Genomic DNA, 18,293 nt, shown 5'->3' with positions numbered 1-18,293 from the left:
TCACTGCTATACACCTGAAACCAATATGTCACTGTAAATCAACTATACTTCAATAAAATTTCTTTTAAAAAGTTTCCTGAGCTAAACAAAATCTGGTCAGTGTTCATTTAAATGTTTTCCCTTATACTCTTCACACACACACACACACACACACACACACACACACACACACACAGCACTGAGCTCGGCCGAGCACCCAGCAGATAAACACGTGCTCAAACAGTGAGTGTCCGCTGGACACCTCCTCTACTCTCCCCTGGGCTGAAACCTGCAGGCTCCGTTAGCCTTAAGCACCGTATTGCCTTTCTCTGGTGACCTCCTTTTTTAAGGCTTACTATTCCATTATCACAATAACCACTCCTGTCACCACTATTCCTGTCTAGCACGAAAGAAAACAGAGGTTCCAAAGGGTAAACATAAGTTGCTGGAGGCCACAAAGACTGTGGGTCTTGTGCATGGGTCCCGATGCCTGCCTGAATCTGGTCCCCCTGCAGCAGGGCTTCTACTGCTGGGAGGCCCCTATGCCCCGACCTCCACCTCTCCAGACCCTGGTTCACCAACAGGTGGTCTCCGTGCTTCCCATCACTTCACGTAATTGAGAAACTTTTACGTCTGCAGTGTTACACTTAGAACACAATGTCAAAGCTTTCAGAGTCTTACCTTTCACCGTGAATGCCACTGCCCTCCTGACCCCTCATCTTCCCCAGTCCGCTCGTCTCACTACCCTTCTTTAGCCCCTATGTTGGTCACCCCTGGGACACAGTCACACAGTCACCGCATTCTGGTACAGACTCCTACGGGTAATAATGAATGAAAAAAGTAAGTAATATTTAAAGAACCATCCCCCCCAAACTTGCAGAGAGCAACTACTTTCTCCCTGATGAGAAGGCCACGGCCAGAAGACTTCTGGAATTCATAAAAGAATAAGGAAGCCCATAGCCAGAAAATTATATATATATATGTTGAGAGAGAGGGCTTCCTTGGTGACTCAGAGAGTAAAGAATCTGCCTGCAATGCAGGAGATCAGACCTGGGTTCAATCCCTGGGTCATGAAGATTCCCTGGACAAGGGAATGTGTACCAACTCCAGAATTCTTGACTGGAGAATTCTCCATGGACAGAGGAGCCCAATGGGTATGAATTTGCAGGGGGGTGTGTGTGTGTGGTGTATAATATGGGTGTATGTACATGTATGTGTGTTTGTGTATGTGTGTGCATGTGTGTATGTAGTATGTGTGTGTACACACATATGTATATGTGTATGTATTTATGGGCTTCCCAGGTGGCAGTAGTGGTAAAGAACCTGCCTGCCAATGCAAGAGATGCAGAGAGGAGAATTTGATCTCTGGGTTGGGAAGATCCCTTGCAGCAGGAAATGGCTACCCCACTCCAGTGTTCTTGCCTGGAAAATTCCATAGACAAAGGAGTCTGGCGGGCTAAGGTCTAGGGGAATCACAAAGAATTGGACACGACGGAGCAAACACATATATGTTTACATAAAACTTTACTCTAAGAGGCCTCAGGTCATCTAGACTAGAGGTTCTTACATCAGGCCTGATGGGGGGCATCCAGAGGCTCCCAGGACTCCCTAAAATCCCATGCATTAGTCACCCCAGTGCACCCGCCCACAAAGGTGGTGAGTGTACACTCACAGCACTTTGGACAAAGCTTAGCTACCTGGGAGTGATGGGCGTTTGGGAACAGAGGCAAGCCACGCCTGGGAAACACGAACCCGGGCGGCGGCGGCACTGGCCGGGCCGGGACACTGCCACGGCAGCGCTGGGCAGGCAGGGCGCTCTGTGCGGGCGCGAGCAGAGGCACACGTGGGACACAGCTCCACCCCTCTGCACCCCTATTATCCCGATATCTGGTGGCTCCACTGGAACCAAAGATGCAGACTCCTTGTTTCACGATTTAAATCCACTTCCTCCATCCTCTCTGACCTCATCACATCTGCTCCCACTCAAACAGTGTCGCAATCGTCTGCCGAGACAGGCAGAGAAGGCAGACTTACAGAAAAGGAGATTTCTAGTTAGAACCAACGCAGATGCACCTCTGCACATGCTGTCAAACCCTAACTTTATTCTAATAAATCCCTACTAGAATGATCTAGAGTGAAAAAAAGGAAATTTGGGATATAGGCTTACTAATATATTCTTGATGAAATTTTGTTTTAAGAACAGAGAATTGTAATACTCTTCAAAATGAAAGTGAAGTTTTTAAATAACTTTTAAAATGAACTAATAGGAGGGAAATTTCATAGGCCCAAAATTATACCTGAGAAACCTCTGACAATAGATGATCAAGGATGCCCGATTAAATATAAATCACACATTTCATATAGGCAATGACCATTTTATGAATGGGTGTGTCCATTCGTGAATTCTTGGTTCAGAACACAGTATGCATTTTCTCACCAAAGAAGGTCACATGCAACAGCTGGCATTTCCATTTTAGCCCACAGCAGCCTCTCTCAGAGAGGATACACAATACACATATTGCTGCCAGCACCACGGAATCTAACCACCATACAGGTAATGGATTAAAGAAGGTACAAGCTCCCTGACATTCCTCGCATCAACAGGCAGGCTGTGTCCCCTCTCCTTAATCTGGGAGTACGCTGTGGGTCCTTCAGCTGATAGACACAACAAGAGTAATGCTACACCCATCTGTCCACTCCACTTCCACACAGCAATCGCTCTAGGAATCTTTGGCTGCCATGTAAGAAGTCCAACCACCCAAGCAGAGAGGTCACCTGACGAGGCCCTGACACTATGTGGAAAGTGAGGAACCACTAAGCCTGGCCTTCTAACCATCTACACATGTGAGCATTGCCATTTTGGACCCTCCAGACCAGACCAGAGACCAGATAAATACCAGTTAGTAGCTTCAGTTAATGCCACGTAGAGCAGAAGAATCACCCAGCTGAGCCCTGCCTGACCAACCACAGAACCATACTATCTATTAATAACAACAAATGACTGTGTTAGGTCACAGATGCTTAGGATGGTTTGTAACTCAGCAATCATTATCTAGAACAATCTGTGGTTTTTTCAGGAAACAACAGAAGCCCTGGTGCTGGCATCAGGAATAGAGTCCCTTCCTCCATTCTCCAGGGTTGACAGAGTTAAGATGGTAATGTCAACCAGGATTTTGCTAATTATTAGCTACGGGGGAAGCCTCATGTTGGGAAGCAAGGAGGTACATAGTGTGATCATCAGAGAGCTTTCCTGTCTGCTTCAAAACCCTCCTAGAATTTTCTACACACTACTGAGGACAGGTTTCAAAATTCTGAAGAAACACAATGTACAGTCACAATGCAGTTGATTCCTTGATACCAAAGCCAAAGATACAAATAAAGAAAATGAAGGACCAATACTCTATATAAACACAGATGAGAAAATTCTCAACAAAACAGTAGCAAACCAAATCCAACAACACGTTAAGAGGATTATGCACCATGACAAAGTGAGACATATCTTAGGAAAGCAAGGGCGGTTCAACACACAAAAATCAACTAATGGAGCATACCACATTAATAGAAGGAAGGGGCGAAAACCAGACACAGAGAAAGCATTTGACAAAACTCAACCACCTTTCATCACAAAATAATCAGTATGCTAGGAATTTAAGGGAACTTCCTTAACATGACAAAGGGCACTTGTTTTTTTTTTTAAACCACATATAACTTCATAATCACACCGAAAAGTTTTCCCCTAAGATCAGGAACAAGACAAGGATGTCTGCTTTCATCACTGCCATTCAAACTGCAGGAGAAGTCCTAGCCAGAGCAATGAGACAAGAAAAAGAAATTAAGGTAACAACATTGCAAAGAAAGAAACAAAGTATCTCTATTTGCCAATGACATCACTATATACATAGAAAATCCCATGGAATCTACAAAAAAAAAACTAATAGAGGTAATAATAACTAAATTCAGCAAGGTTGCAGGGTGTATTATCAACACACAAAAATCAGTTGTGTTTTTATAAACCAGCACAATTCAAAAAGAAAATTAAAGAAACAATTCCATTTATAATAACATCCAAAAGAATACAATACCCAGGTATAAATTTAACCAAGAAAGTGAAAAATTTATATACTGAAACTATAAAATCTTACTGAAAGAAATGAAAGACATCTCACAGTCATGAATTGGAATACTCAGTACTACATGGCAATTCCCCAAAGTATATTTAATGCAATCCCTGTCAAAATTCCAATGACCTTTTTGAAGAAAAAGAAAAACTGATCCTCAAATTAATATGGAGCTATGAAGGGTGCCAAGTAGTCAAAGCAATATTGAAAAAGAAAAAAAGTTGGAAGACTCACACTTCTCCAACTTACTACTTCAAAACTTTTCAAAAAGCTAAGATAATCAAGATGGCATGCTGCTGGCATAAGGGCAGAAATACAGACCAATGGGATCGGGCCGCATCCAGAAACAATGCAAGCACGTATGCTCATCCACCTCCAACAAAGATGCCAAGGCCATACAACGGGCAGAGGACAGTCTTTTCAACAAACGGTGGTGGGACAACGGCTAATCAAAAGATGAAGAGGGGCTCCTACATCATTTATAAAAATTAACTCAAAACGGACCAAAGATCTAAATGTAAGAACTGAAACTATAAAATATATGGGTACATCTTCATGACCTCAGATTTGGCAATGATTTTCAGGTTTGATACCAAAAGCAAAAGGAAAAACAACAACAAAATAAAGTGGAATTCATCAAAATTAAAAACTCTTGTGCATCAAAGGACATTATCAAGAATGTGAAAGAACCACCAACAGAATAGGAAAAATATTTGTCAATCATAAATCCATTAAGAGTTACATACCCAAAACATACGAAGAACTCCTACAACTCAACAACAAAAGAGACAACTTGGTTAAAACACAGGCAAAGGACTTGAAGGCATGTTGTTTCAAAACAGATACACAATGAAAAGATGTTCAATATCATTGGTCATTAAGGAAGTACATAACCACCATGAGATATCATGTTACATCCACTAAAATAGCTTTAATCCAAAAAAAAAGGCAAATGTTGACAAAGATGTACAGAAACTGGAATCCTAGTACATTGCAGGTGGGGGCAAGTTAGACACAGAATGACCATATGACCCAGCAATTCCACTCCTGGGTATATTACGCAAGAGAAATGAAAACACTATGTCTACACAGAAACATATATGTATGTGTGTGTGTACACAAACACACACACACATATACATACACACATATACATACATATATATATATATATATATAAAACTCGTAATAGCCAAAAAGTAAAAACCCAAACATCCAACAGTGGATAAATGGATAAATAAACTGATATATACATAAATGGAATACTACTCAACCACGAAAAAGGAACAAAATACTGATACATGCTACCCCATGTATCAGATGTACCCCAGAAAACATTATGCTACATGAAAAAAGACACAAAAGGTCAGGGGCTGTATGATCCTTTTTATATGACATACTCAGCACAAGCCAATCTATAGCCACAGAAAGTAGATTAGAGGCTATTAGGGTTAGAAGAAAAGGAGGGATAAGAAATGATTACTTATTGAGTACAGAATGTTTTACAGGGTGATAGAAAAGTTCTGAAACTAGAGCAAGCCCTGTGGTTGCACAAAATTGTGAACAGACTACACACCATTGAACTGTACACTTCAAAATAGTTAGCTGAACGTTATGTAAATTTTTCCTCAATAAAAGAAAATTTGGTTGAACCACTGATCAACTCATACAAACACCTGAGTATCTAACATACTCCAGGTACTCTTCTAGGAAATGGGTTAAGATGATGGACAAAAATTAAAAATGCAAGGTAAGTGCCTAGAGAGTGAAGGCAGGGGCCATCTAACTAGGGTGTTGAGGGAAAACCGAGAAGAGCTGACATCTGAACAGAGACCAGAACAAGTTTCATATTATTACGCTAAATAACGGAAGAAAAGAATGTACTAAAATACAGTTTTAAACTTTTCAAAAAAATCATATGTAAAAATTGCTTAAAAAGGGAGGGCCTATCTATAGACATTCTTTTTTGTGCAAATAGTGATTTTTAGTTTCCAGATATTTTATTCTTTGTTAAAAATAATTTCTTTACAGTCCAATAATGTGCTTCTTCTACCCCTACCTGCCTTCCAGTGCCAGGCTCACTCCCAAGACAGCTTACTGTTCACCTTGTTAACAAGCATGTTCTCCCTTCAGGAACCCACACAGGAAAGGAATTCCCACTCATGACCTGCCAGGTCCCCACATCCACTCACATTCTCACTTTCAGTCCTCACAATTGCCCCTGCATAGATGAGAAAACTGAGGTTCAGAAAGGATAAATAACTTCCTTACCAGAATTCAAACTGGGTCTGACTTCAGACCCAAACTCCTCCCACACATAAATTCATCCCATTTGAGATGGCCTGAGAACATTTTGGGCCAGACTGGGAAAATACAATGAAGCAGCCCTGTCCTTAAGAAGCTTGTCATCACAACACTAGAGATCCATCCCAGATGCACCAGAACCTTCCTCAAGCTGGAGAAGGCAGGGCAGTCCTCCCCAGAAACATGAGGCCCTTGCTATCTCTCCCACACACTGCCTTAACCCCACTGCCTCTAACCTGACCTAAGGACAAAGAAGACCTACCCTCTGCCGCTTGAGACCTCAGGGCCCAGCTGTGACCCCGAGTACACAGCCCTCCCCCGGCAGGCACGGATGGCTACGAAACACGCCCCCGCCCCTCAGTCCAGGCATCGCCAGTTTCATGTTCAAACCTTTACAGTGGTTCTAGCAGAAGAGCCACGTAAAATCTTCAACAAAATACCAGTGACATCATTTCCTTGCTAACTGTGGAGGTTTCTTTGTCTTTAACTCATATTCCCATAAGCAATCCGCAGTTATAATTAAATTCCACATGAATGGGTGGAATCTGTCCATGTTGGGCTGTAACCAGCTCTCTCTAGAGTGACCAGGCCTCCGGGACTTGTTCACCACTAACAAGCTAATATTTGTAAAACCCTGTAAAGACATAATGACTACATACTATCGTTATTACTAGACACCGGTTTAAATGTAAATTAAGAGAGAAAGGGGAAAGAAAACACATTAGTAAATCAAGTTTGGGACCGCTCCTCGGCAAGAACCACAGAGCAAAGAATGCCTTCACTGATCTTACTGAAAGGACGTGGAATGCAGGGTAGCTGCTGTAGGAAAATCAAAGAGAGAGGGGATGGAGCACCAGCAGGAAAGAAGTCCATACAGGCAGAACAGATGCTGGAGCAGAGGAAGGGCCGTGTGAAAAGCATATGCTGGAAAAACACACGATGTCAAACATCTAGAATCTGAAAGCAAAACTAAAAAGTCTAGAATAAGAACAAGATCTAAAAACGGATTGTAAATTCAGCCTAAACTGACCACAGAGCGGAGTGGTGAAAACATGGACTCGAGTCCAGCAGGCCTGAGGCTCTTCCTTTTCCCCATCTGTAAAATGGGGACAAGTCTTCCCTCCAGAGCCAGGCTGGCACAAAGGCCTTCTGAGGCCGGCACCCTGATCGGCAGCCACAGAGAGCCCCGCGGGCTCTCGGGCCCGCCCCTCTCGCTCTCGCTCACCATCCCCGGAAAACACCTCTGCGCCCGGGGCCCCGGCTCCCACGGCTCTGCCCCTCCGCCACGGCGCCCACCACGCGGTGCTGTAGCCGGACCACTCCCCGGCTTACTCGTCTCGCAAAAGCTCCTTGAGGGCAGTGCTCACACAGCGTCTTACTTCACTTTTTAGCGCTGGCAAACTAGCCTAGCTCTAGGGTAAGTTCTCCCCAAAAATGTGAGTTGATTAATTTTCAATTATCCCAAATTGGATAGAGGCCAAGCAGCTTCCCTGGGGCCAATCCTGGGGAAATGAAGACCGCAGGGGGCAAGGGGGGAAGAAAAAAAAACACCACCTCTACTCTGGGTGAACAGTGCACGCCTGCCAGACAATGGACTGACGTGGGAGCCCTCCTCACCCAACACTCAGCCAGCTGCCTCCCGTGTAAAAGGAGGAAAACTTCTCTCGGTCCCGTCCATCTGACACGTTAGTTTAGGGTTGAGGCATTCTAAGGTCTCGACTCTCTTCCTCTATTAGCTCTCAGTCCTCTATTACTACAAAAATTAACATCAGTAGAAGGTTCTCTCGCCCATTTCTTTCATAGGAAGCAAGTCTGTGCCTGCTGCTGTTCGTCCCATTTTACGGATGGAGACACTAATTCAGAGAGGCCCAGCAGCCACTCTGGGTGGTTCTGCTGGTGTGCGAAAGGGCAGGACTGGGATTCCGATCTTTAAAGCTGGAGCCTTCCACCATGCCCACATTTCTCAAGCCAGAAGGTGGATGGCCCCTAGGACTCATGGCAGGAATGCCAGGGGACCCCTCACCAACCCTGGGGGAGCCAAGGATGAACACAACCCATCTTCTGGAGAATCCAATGCACTCAACAACTGAAGGGGGCAACATGTGTTTACAGCAAAAGAAGAAAAAAAAAAAAACAGACATATTACTGAGTACAGTGTAAAATTCCTATTAAATTTTAAGATAAAACTTCATGGGCTTGGACTCCTATCAAGGGTTTGAGACATACTGAACTAAAACCATGCCTTTCCCACAGAGAAAAGCCTTCTGAAACCAGAACACTTAATTTACCCCATAATAACATTTCAAACACCAGGCTATATTAATCCAAAAAAGACAGAATTTAATTTCCAGAATAAAGTTGTGACTCCCGGGCATTACTGGGCAAGGCAGGACTCAGGAGAACAGATTTCCCTGCGTTTCCTCTTTAAGTCATTCAAAGCACCCAGGGAAGTTAAGATGCTGGATGAAGACCCCCATCTTACAAGCCCCCTTACACAACCAACCTGGGAGCTAAGCGCTATCAGAACTGGGGGTGGAGGGGCACAGTCCAGAGACGCGGCCACAGGGCGTCCCCACCTGCAGACACATATGCCAAACCACACGGAGCCACGAGGCGAGCATCTGTTACATCCCTCTTCCTTCCCAAACTTGCGGATTCCTGACACAAGCACTGACGGAGGCCGGCGGGCCCTGGGGGCGTCTAGCCGGCACCCTGCGGCCTCAAGCGTATGCAGGCCTCCTACCTGACGTTAGCCTTCCAGGGCACAGTCACCGAAAACCTTCACTACAATTTTGACTCCTGGAAACTAACGTTTTAGTATTTTTGATGCTACTGTCATCCTGAAGATTACATTATCCCAATCAATTAATGAATTTAGCTTTTCTCTCCACTCAAAGAAACCAAGTTTCCGATAAATATGCTTACGGCTTTTGCCACAAAATGCGTGTTTTAATTGGAAAAGAAATTAGGATATCAGAACAGCAGGCATGATATCTTTCTTGGTAGAATGGCCTCATGAGAAGTTACCAAGTAGCCCCCATTAAAAAAAATACATGGAGTCAGGAATCCCTTGATGCTCCAGTGGTTAGGACGCTGCACTTTCACTGCCTAGGGCCCAGGTTCAATCCCAAGATGGGGAACGACAAGCCACAAGCAGTGCTATGCAGGCAAAAACAAACAAAAAACCCACGGAGCTATGCATCAGCATGGAGGAACCCTTATAAAAAGGAAGCCATGAAATGAACCTACAGGGAGATTTTTTATTTCTTGAGAATTAAAGAGATTTACGACATTTCAGCATGGATGACAGAGCAGCAGGTTTGGGGGTGTCCCCTGGGGAAGGGGCGCTCTAACACTCACTCCCCTCCCCACCACCTTTTGAGACCTTCCACCTACAGTGAGAAAAGGCAGGGACAGCCAAGTGCGGCCGCCCAGGCCAGGGACCACTGCTCCGTCTCCCGCCACAGACCTGGCGCACCGCAGGGCAGACCTCTTAGTCACAAAGGGCCTGGCGGGGGCCAGGGGACAGCATGGGAATCATTACAACCGGAAGCATGACCAGCATGACCACCAGCATCACCAAGACCGTGTCTACTGGCATAAACAGGACCGCAAACCATCAGGTGCTATCTTCCCAAAACTAAGTGGAGCACGGAGAAGTCCTCTTCCTGCCAATCTCAAGGTGGGCCCGTGGCACCGGCCTTCTTGGCACTGGGTCTCAACACCCACTTCCCAGAAGCTGTCCCTGACTACCCCGCCAGCCAGGAGCTGTCTACCCTTTCCTGAACTTCCACCATACTTCCAGTCCTCCACACGACCCGCTAATCCACATTAGTCTACTCTGTAGGACTTTTCTTGCCTCTTCCTAATGGAACTGCACTCTCCAGCTGAGCAGCCAACTTCCTGAAGGCAGGATGGTGAAACCTTCATTTTCCCTCTCCTTTCCGGGCACAAGCTTCAGTCCTGGTGCTACTTGGTCAAACAGCGCTGGTTTCCGGCATCTTCCTCCACCACGCACAGGGGCTGAGACCACGCTCTCAAAGGCAGGTGCTGCAACTCCCTCATCCCAGCACTGGAACCAGAGAGTTATGAGAACTCAAGGCACATTCACTGAACATCAAATTCAAGGAGAAAAAGACTCCCCCATTCCAGCTAATGATCTACTTATCCTGCAGAATACAGATACTCAGCAAGGGATTCCAACCTGATTTCTGGAGTTGACAGAAACCCACAACAGTCACCTGCATTTATGACATCTCACCACCTGCCAGCCTCACCCCCAACAAGTCTGCACAGGGAGACAAGCAATTCTGGCCCAAAAGGAGGTTTTGATGCTTGATGACAAAACATCACCTTCTCCTTCCTAGAGTGGTCAGTCCCCAAACCCTCACTGTGTTGGGCAGACCGCAGTCGATGAAGGCCCTCTAAAGTGAGAAAGCCATTTTGTATTGTTTAATTATGAATACTAGACCTTACACGAGCACACATGTTTTCTTACATTTTTTTCCTTTTCTGTTGAGAGCTGCTCTGTCCCCTACTCCATGAGCAGCTGTGGACCTAAAGCCAGCTGGGATGGCACGAGCCATCCTGTCCCCATTCGCCTCTTGACCGCCCTCCTGCCCGCAGGCGTCCAGCACTCTCTCGCTGGCTCCATTCCCTCTGCCCAGAGCAGGTCTGAGCATCATCTCCACATTTAGGCCTCGGCTGCCTCTCTCTGGTCACCTTCCAAAACCACTGGCCTCGCTGCCTTCTTTTCTCACTTTGGAGCTCTTTCCTCAGTGTCTCTCTGTATCTCAAGTCAATATGATGACTCTCCTCCACCAGCAAAATAATAATAATAGTAATTTTCCTTCCTCACAGAACACTTGTAAAGAAGCATGCAGGGGGTCCAGAATTCATGGGATTGACACAGAGGCCCTGGCTATATGAGGTCTCCTCTGCTAAGTTAACAATTCTTAAACTGACCATTACAAGGAAACTCAGTTATTGCATAATATTTGATAGCTTAGATCACTTGCTGTTTGTAGAGTCTTGCTCTACAGAGATGAGAAAACAGAGATGGACAAATTTAACGCAATTTCCTTTGTTTGCTTGAGCTAGCCCAGACTTGCACCACACAGTGACAGTCTTTCTTAAAGTACAGCTTTAGCATCATCAAAAAGGACTTCACCAGAGTGATAATCATTCTTGTCCTTCAGCGTATTAGCGTATCTATCCCCGACAACCCCCCCTCCTCCCCAAGGTCCTTCCTGCTTTGCACAGCGAAAAATTAAAGGGATTCTAGTAGGGGTCTTTACGGAATCAAAACCCCAAACACAGGGGAGAACAGCTAGAAGCAGCTCAAATGTTTCAGTTAAACTAAGGACTCTCTTCAAGACACAAACAAGAGTAGGAATATTTTGATTGTATTAACCAGAAACCACTGGCCAGCTGCTACTGCTGGTTTCCAGTGGAAGATCTTTACATCCTTCTGTACAATGAGTGAGGCCATCTTATTAGCTCCAAAATGAATGGACAGCATCCAAGAAAAATAACTGGTTTTCTTCCCCCTCACAGAAAAATTCACATGAACGTCTTAGAAAAAAAAAAAAAATGCTGGAATTCTCCCTGCCAGCTCTCTGCTTCCCTGGCTTCTGCATGGTGACAGCTGGAACAGATGGCGTCTGGGTGAGACACCTTACATCTTAAACCTCATCCCTGATAAGGTCTGATTTTGACTAGTGGTGCTGGAATCCTAGGTCTGTCAATGTTTCTGTCCAGAACACCTACTCACCACATTTCCAATCTTGTCCATTTTAGGGTTTTCACACTAATAAGGCTTATTTTTGTTTTGGCCAAAAAATTCTTCATCTTGAACTGATTTTCAGTATGTATATACTGTCACCACACAACAGTGAAAAAGCAAACACTTCCTTTCATTTGAAAAACGAACGTACACAATTTTGCCAGACATCCTACACATGATGCAGTCTTTTGAACAGGCCATTTTCAAAGATGTCAAAGACAGGAAAAGATTTTAGCACCAACTGATGGTCCACTTGGTCATTTCTTTACATATGGATTTTATAGACAAATGCAAGATTACAGAACACACAACATTTCCAAAAGCTTCACCAGCAAATGCTAAGAAAAAAATAAAAATTATGGCTCCCCTCAGTTGTATGCTGTGAATGTAAATTAACAAGCGGCAACAACGCTCAACACAGGCTTTATGAATCCACAAAAATAAATGAATAAATCACACACACACCCTCATCTCATTCTGAAAACTAATTCACATCTTAAAACGAAAACCATGAAATAAGATCCCTTCCTTCAACGGACAATTATATGAAGGCTTCTTAGATTTCAAAGCACGTCCACAACACTCCATTGATTTCCATTTTGTTGCTATGTTTTCAAGAGAAAGGTAAAGAATTTTTTTTCCCCACGAGATTCTTTCTAAAGGCCTAAATATTAAATAGATGTCCCCAAACGGGGTGAAAACGTGGCAAAGTGTGCGTGAGCAATTAACCGAAGGCGGAATGTGTGCCTTTCGCCCCAAACTGGATCCCAGTACCCGCCAGCCTCCGAGGCCGCTGCAGCTCTTCGCTTATGAATCAGTCAGAGGTTCATCTGCAGAGGAATGACTCAGTATAAACTTTTAAATAATGGCTTAAAAAAAAAAAAAAAGAGCCAGTCCAGGGTGAACACGTTCGGCTATGGAGACACCCGAGACGGTCCGCTCCTCACCCCGCAAACCACACAGCCTCGTCGGAGATGCTGGTCTCTCGCCACCCCGGGTGAAGGGGGGGGGTCACGTTCCAAGCGGCCTCGGCACCCCGTTTCCTGAAAAGCTGCGGGAGCCCGGGCCCGCGGGGCCCTCGGCCGGGCCGGGCCGGAGGACAAAGTTTCCCGAAGTTGAGGCGTCCGGGGGGCGGGCGGGCGCGGGCTGGGGCGGGGGCGAGACGGCGCCGCACCGGGCACTCGCCGCCGGGCGCCGGGCCTGCGCCGCCCCGGCCCCGCGCCGACCGACCCCGCGCCCGCCCGCCGCCCGCCGCCCAGGGCGCGGGATGGAGCCGCCGGGGATGGAGCCGCCCGCCGCCCGCCAGGCCCCTTACCCGCGTCCGCGCCGCCCGGCCGGCTCAGCAGCGCCGAGCGCGTCCTCCGCCGCGGTCCGCAGCGTCCTGCTCCCCGGGCAGCCCCATGTCGGGGGGCGGGGAAGGGCCGGCGGCCGCCGCCGCCGCCGCCGGCTGGAAAGTCCCTGCTGGGCTGCAACCCGGCTCGCGCACGCGGCGGCCGCGCCGCGCCGCGCTCCCTCGCCCTCACGCACCCTCTCGCAGGCACTTCCTCTCGCGCGCTGGAAATCCCCGCCGGCCTCCGGAGCGCGCCCGGGCGCGCGCGCGCCCCGCCCCCGCCGCCGGCCCGCGCGCGCGCGCGCGGGGGCTGCGGGAGCCCGCGAGAGCGGCCGGCTCTCCGCGCCGCCGCCCCGCGCGCCCCCGCCCGGCCCCGCGCGCGCCCGCCGCCCGTCGCTAAGGCCCTCCCCCCGGCGCCCGCCGCCCGGCCTTAGCAACGGCGCCGCGGCGCGGGCGGGGGCGGGCCCGGCCGCCCCCAGCGCCGCCCCGCCCCCGCGCGCGCGCGCGCCCGGCCCCCGGCGCCTCGCAGCCCCCGCCCCGGGCGTCCCCCTCTTTCCGGGTCGAAAAGCCACGCAAGCCGCGTGGGGGCCCGAAAGGTGCAGGTCCCCTTGGGGTCGGGAGCCATGGCGTCACGCGTTTCACCAGCGCGGCCACCCTCACTCACACCGACACACATTGAGCACAGAGGCTCGCACAACTACTCACACTCACCGACACACAGCCAACTCGCGTTTTTACACATGCTCAGACACACATGCTCACAAAACATACACCCGCTCGCAGACACACAGTTCACACACACTCCAAAACACACTCGGTCACAGACATGCTCTCATGCGCTCACACTTGTACATGCATTCACACACTCGCTGACAGCCATGCGCCGTCACGCCTGTGCACACTCACATACACACGGGCTCCTCTACACCGCTCCCTCTCCTACACAGGACCAGGTGGTGGGGCTGAGGGGGACTGTCTGGGCCCTGCTCCCCGTTGAGGGGGGCTCCTCACCCTTGGGTTGGCCTTTCCTTGCTGCCGGGGCCCCTCCCACACCCAGGAAGTTGTGTCTTGATGGAGTGTGAACAACGTGGCCAGTCTACCACAAGCTCCCAGAGCGCCGCGCTGGCCTGGGGGCCCCAGGACCGAGTCTGCCGGCCTGTGAACCCCCTCCCCGCCCTGGGCCCCAGGCCTTGTGGGCCACCCGTGTCCCCACAGGCCTCGGCTCTCTGCCCGCACCCCCCACCCCAAGCCATCAGCGATTCCCCCAAGTCCTCTAGGTCTGTGCATCCGACCGGTTTGGCCTGGCAAGATGGGGAACGGCAGAGGGCCTGTCTCTCCGTGAGGCTCCAGGCCAACCAAAGAGCAAGGCCATCTCTGCACCAGTCGACAGTCAACACAGAGGGGACAGAATGGACTGCCCCGTTTTCTCTTCCTCATAAGGTTCATGGAGCTCTCCAGACAGAGCCGAGACCAGTGTCACCAGCTTAAGCTAGTGTCCCTTCTTCTCCAATGACTCGTCGAATAAAGACAGGAAGTTCAGCATCTCCTCCAGAGGCTGTCTCAGTGGAACGTTCCAGAACCCTCGACAGTCGGGGCAGGCTGCTGGAACCCCGGCTCTGGCCCCATCGGCTGCTGGGTGTGCTTGTCCTCCAGCTGCAGAGGTGGGGCCTCGCTCTCTAGACTCAAAGTCTGCAGCGGCGCCCCTGCTCGGGCCACTTGCTGCGAGGGCGCAGCTCCCTGAGTTCAGCCCGGAGAACCCACGATGGCTGTCGTCCGCCCAGCAACCGTGTTGAGGTGGCGGGTCAGCCTCGGCCAGCCCTGCGCGGGCCGCAGGGCTCTGACTGGAACCTCGGGCACCAGAGGAGCTCCCCTCTCGGCGGCAAGCGGCGCTTTCCCTTCTGCTCCCGAGCCTTGGGTGTCCTTTCCTGCCTGCCAGAAGCCTTAATGGCTGCCGCTGCTCCTCAGGCCAGGGCCTCTGTGTATCCGCTCATCTCCTCCTAGGTCCCCAGGGCCGGCTCGGGCCGCACGCCCACCTCCTGCCTCAAGCTGAACTGGGGTCTTTTTAGGACTTGGCCAGAAAGTCTCTAGGCTGCACCATTTATGGCTCTTTTAACACAAATAACAAGGTCAGAAGTTTCAAAGACCCGTCAGAAGGGTTTTCTACAACTCGCTCTGCTCTCCACCAAAGCGGCGCCAAGAAGCAATGCAGGGTGAAGAGGCTCAGGTACGACCGGGGCTGAGCCCCCTGCTGGGCAGTGAGGACCTGCTCCCTGTCTTCTCCCCGCTTCTTTCTCTTCTCCAACCGTCTGAGCAGTTCTGGACCCCCTGCTTTGGGGAGTTGGAGGGGGCTGCAGCACAAAGTTTGCCCCGAAGCAGGAACCCGCTTTGGGGGGCCAGCGTTCCGTCCTCTGCAGTTACGGCCGCTGGGCAGCAGTGACGGACAGCGAGGCTGGCCAATCACAGCGCTCCTCACTGCATTTCAAAGGCTGAGCTCTCTGTTCCCTATGGCAACGTGGAACAACAAGCTGACACCATTTCTGGACAAAGAAATTTCTCGCAGGAATTTATGTAGCATTACATGTTCTGTTTGCTGCATTTCTGGGAGCAGTGCACACAGGATATTGGAGTGACTCACTTAAGTACAATGGCTCAGAAGCCATTCCTGTTTTTCTTCAGAGAGAAAGGGAAAGTGTCCACTGGTTAGTGTTGGGGTTCTAAAGGGGGTTTCCTCAGACTCTCCTGGACAATCAGACCCGCAAGGGACAGCTCCCCACTCAAAGGCCGGTGGCCAGTGTGTCCGATTGGACTCAAATGTGCTGGCAACTTCTCCCACTCAAACGCCTGGGCACCTGGCAAAATAAAAAACTGTTAAACTAATTGTTCAGACAAGTGTCTTCCAAACTTTTGAATGCAATTCACTTTACAAACCGGTTGTGTGTAACATATGTGCATTTATATACACACATATATACACATATATATACACATACATGTAGCAGATGCTTCATCTCAAACATGTATTCCGATATTTTCTATTTCATTCCATTTATTTATTAACGCTGGTTTTGACTGTCCCGACTCATCGTGGGTTCATGGCCTGAAGTTGAAAACACTACGTTAGATTAAAAGAGTTGCTGAAGATGGCGGAAGTGGCCCAGGGTTTGCGGTGGTCATCGTGGGAAGGCACCCCTCTTCTTCCTGCTCTATGACACATTTGCTGTGCAATGTGGGGCTGCAAAGCCAAGGACCCCAATCCCCCTTCTCCCGCCCAGGCCTGTCCTTGAAGTAGGCCCTGGCTAACATCAGAGGTGTACCAGCAAAGAAGCAGGCTGCCAGTCCCCCTTCTCTGGACAAGGACTGCCAAAAACAAATGCAGAGGAAATGGGGCCTGGAGAGGCCCAGGAGGCCTAAGCAGGGTATGCAAACACAGCCATGGGTTTCACGCAAGTGATGAGACAAAGGGAAGGCAAGGTGGGAGGTTTGGGTAACTGGCCACAGGTTTTAATTTCCTCTCAGTTCTGTGGGCCTCTTGGGGAGATGAAGTTGTCCTTATTTTAGGGAAATCTGTTTCGGGATTTGTGTGCACAACTGTACACACACCACCACCACCACCGCCACGACCACCACCACCTCTGGCTCTTTCCCCCAATCCTTCAGGAGAACATGAGTTCCAGGTAAGGCCAGCCTCCCACAGGCAGCCTTGATTGGAACCCCCCACTCATACTTCACTTCTGAAAAATAGGCTCAACTCCACCAAGAAAAGGGACTTTTGTTATTGCAGGCCTCATGGGAGACAGGGAAGAGGGTTTGTGTAAAGGTCACACAGCAAAATCCCAAAACCCACGGAAGCTCAGTGCCTGCCTTCAGTCCCACTCAGAGGCTCCACCTGTCTTTCTGATCACCGTTCCTCTCCTCCATCCAGGGTTGGGGGGCTCCTCATAGCCTCTGTGTTCCCCCCCCTCAACAACTCAGCTCTGGCCTCAGCTGGCAGACCTCACTCAGCAAACAAAACCCAGGGGCTCCTGGAGCCGCCCCCTTGGGGTACCCAGCTCATCCCACCCTGGCAGCTCCACAGTGAGCAGTGCTCCCCCCGACACACGTTAGAAATGAGGAGGGAGAAGATGACCGGGTCCAAATCAAGTCTTGGATTAATGAGATAAATGGTCTGAAAAGTACAAGGATTCTAAACCGTCAGAAATGCAATATGCCATCTCCCTAGGAATAAAGGCGTCTCTCAAGGCTGGTGACGGCAAGCCTGAAATGTCACAGGCTGCTGGATCAGGACAGCTTGTTCCCCCTTCGCCTGGTCCTTCAGTTCATGTGGTCAAGACCTGCTTGCTGAGCGTGACCCCTGCTCGCCTCTCTTCTAGCATGAAACCAATTACGCGCTTGTCCTTTGGGAGTTTACCTTCTAGCAGGTGGATACCGAGCAAACAAATCACAAGCGAATCTGTAACAGGAGCTGCGGCGACAGCCAGAGCCGAGGAGGGGAAGAGGGAGGCCTGGAGCGGGTGGTCAGGGGGCCTGGCGCATCAGGGGCCATTTGAGTGCAGGCCTGAGGGCAGAGAGGAGGGCGCCCTGTGAGTATGGGTGGGGAAAGCATCCAGGCAGAGGGAACAGCGTAGGCAGACACCCTGAGGTCAGCAAGGCCTGGGGAGACCAGTGTGGCCTGAGCCAGTGAGAAGGAGAGTCACAGAGGATGGGGGTGAGGAGGCAGGGCCATGTGGGGTCATCAGCAGGACCTTGGTTTTGCTCCAAGGTGGGGGCCACTGTGGAG

At 49.4% G+C, this 18,293-nt stretch overlaps 1 protein-coding gene across 1 annotated transcript in view; it reads right to left on the bottom strand.

Annotated features, from left to right (window-relative positions):
- TRAF3 (TNF receptor associated factor 3) overlaps positions 1–13,722 on the bottom strand; it is a 120,136-nt gene extending 106,414 nt beyond the window's left edge. The window contains exon 1 of the mRNA XM_055556142.1: positions 13,502–13,722. The gene's annotated coding sequence lies outside the window, so the exon portion shown is untranslated. The remainder of the gene's footprint in view (positions 1–13,501) is intronic.
- Between the last annotated feature and the right edge of the window lie 4,571 nt (positions 13,723–18,293).

Source organism: Bubalus kerabau, chromosome 19 (genome assembly GCF_029407905.1).
Source record: "Bubalus kerabau isolate K-KA32 ecotype Philippines breed swamp buffalo chromosome 19, PCC_UOA_SB_1v2, whole genome shotgun sequence".
NCBI lineage: Eukaryota > Metazoa > Chordata > Mammalia > Artiodactyla > Bovidae > Bubalus > Bubalus kerabau.
This window is presented reverse-complemented; position numbering and strand designations above follow the sequence as displayed.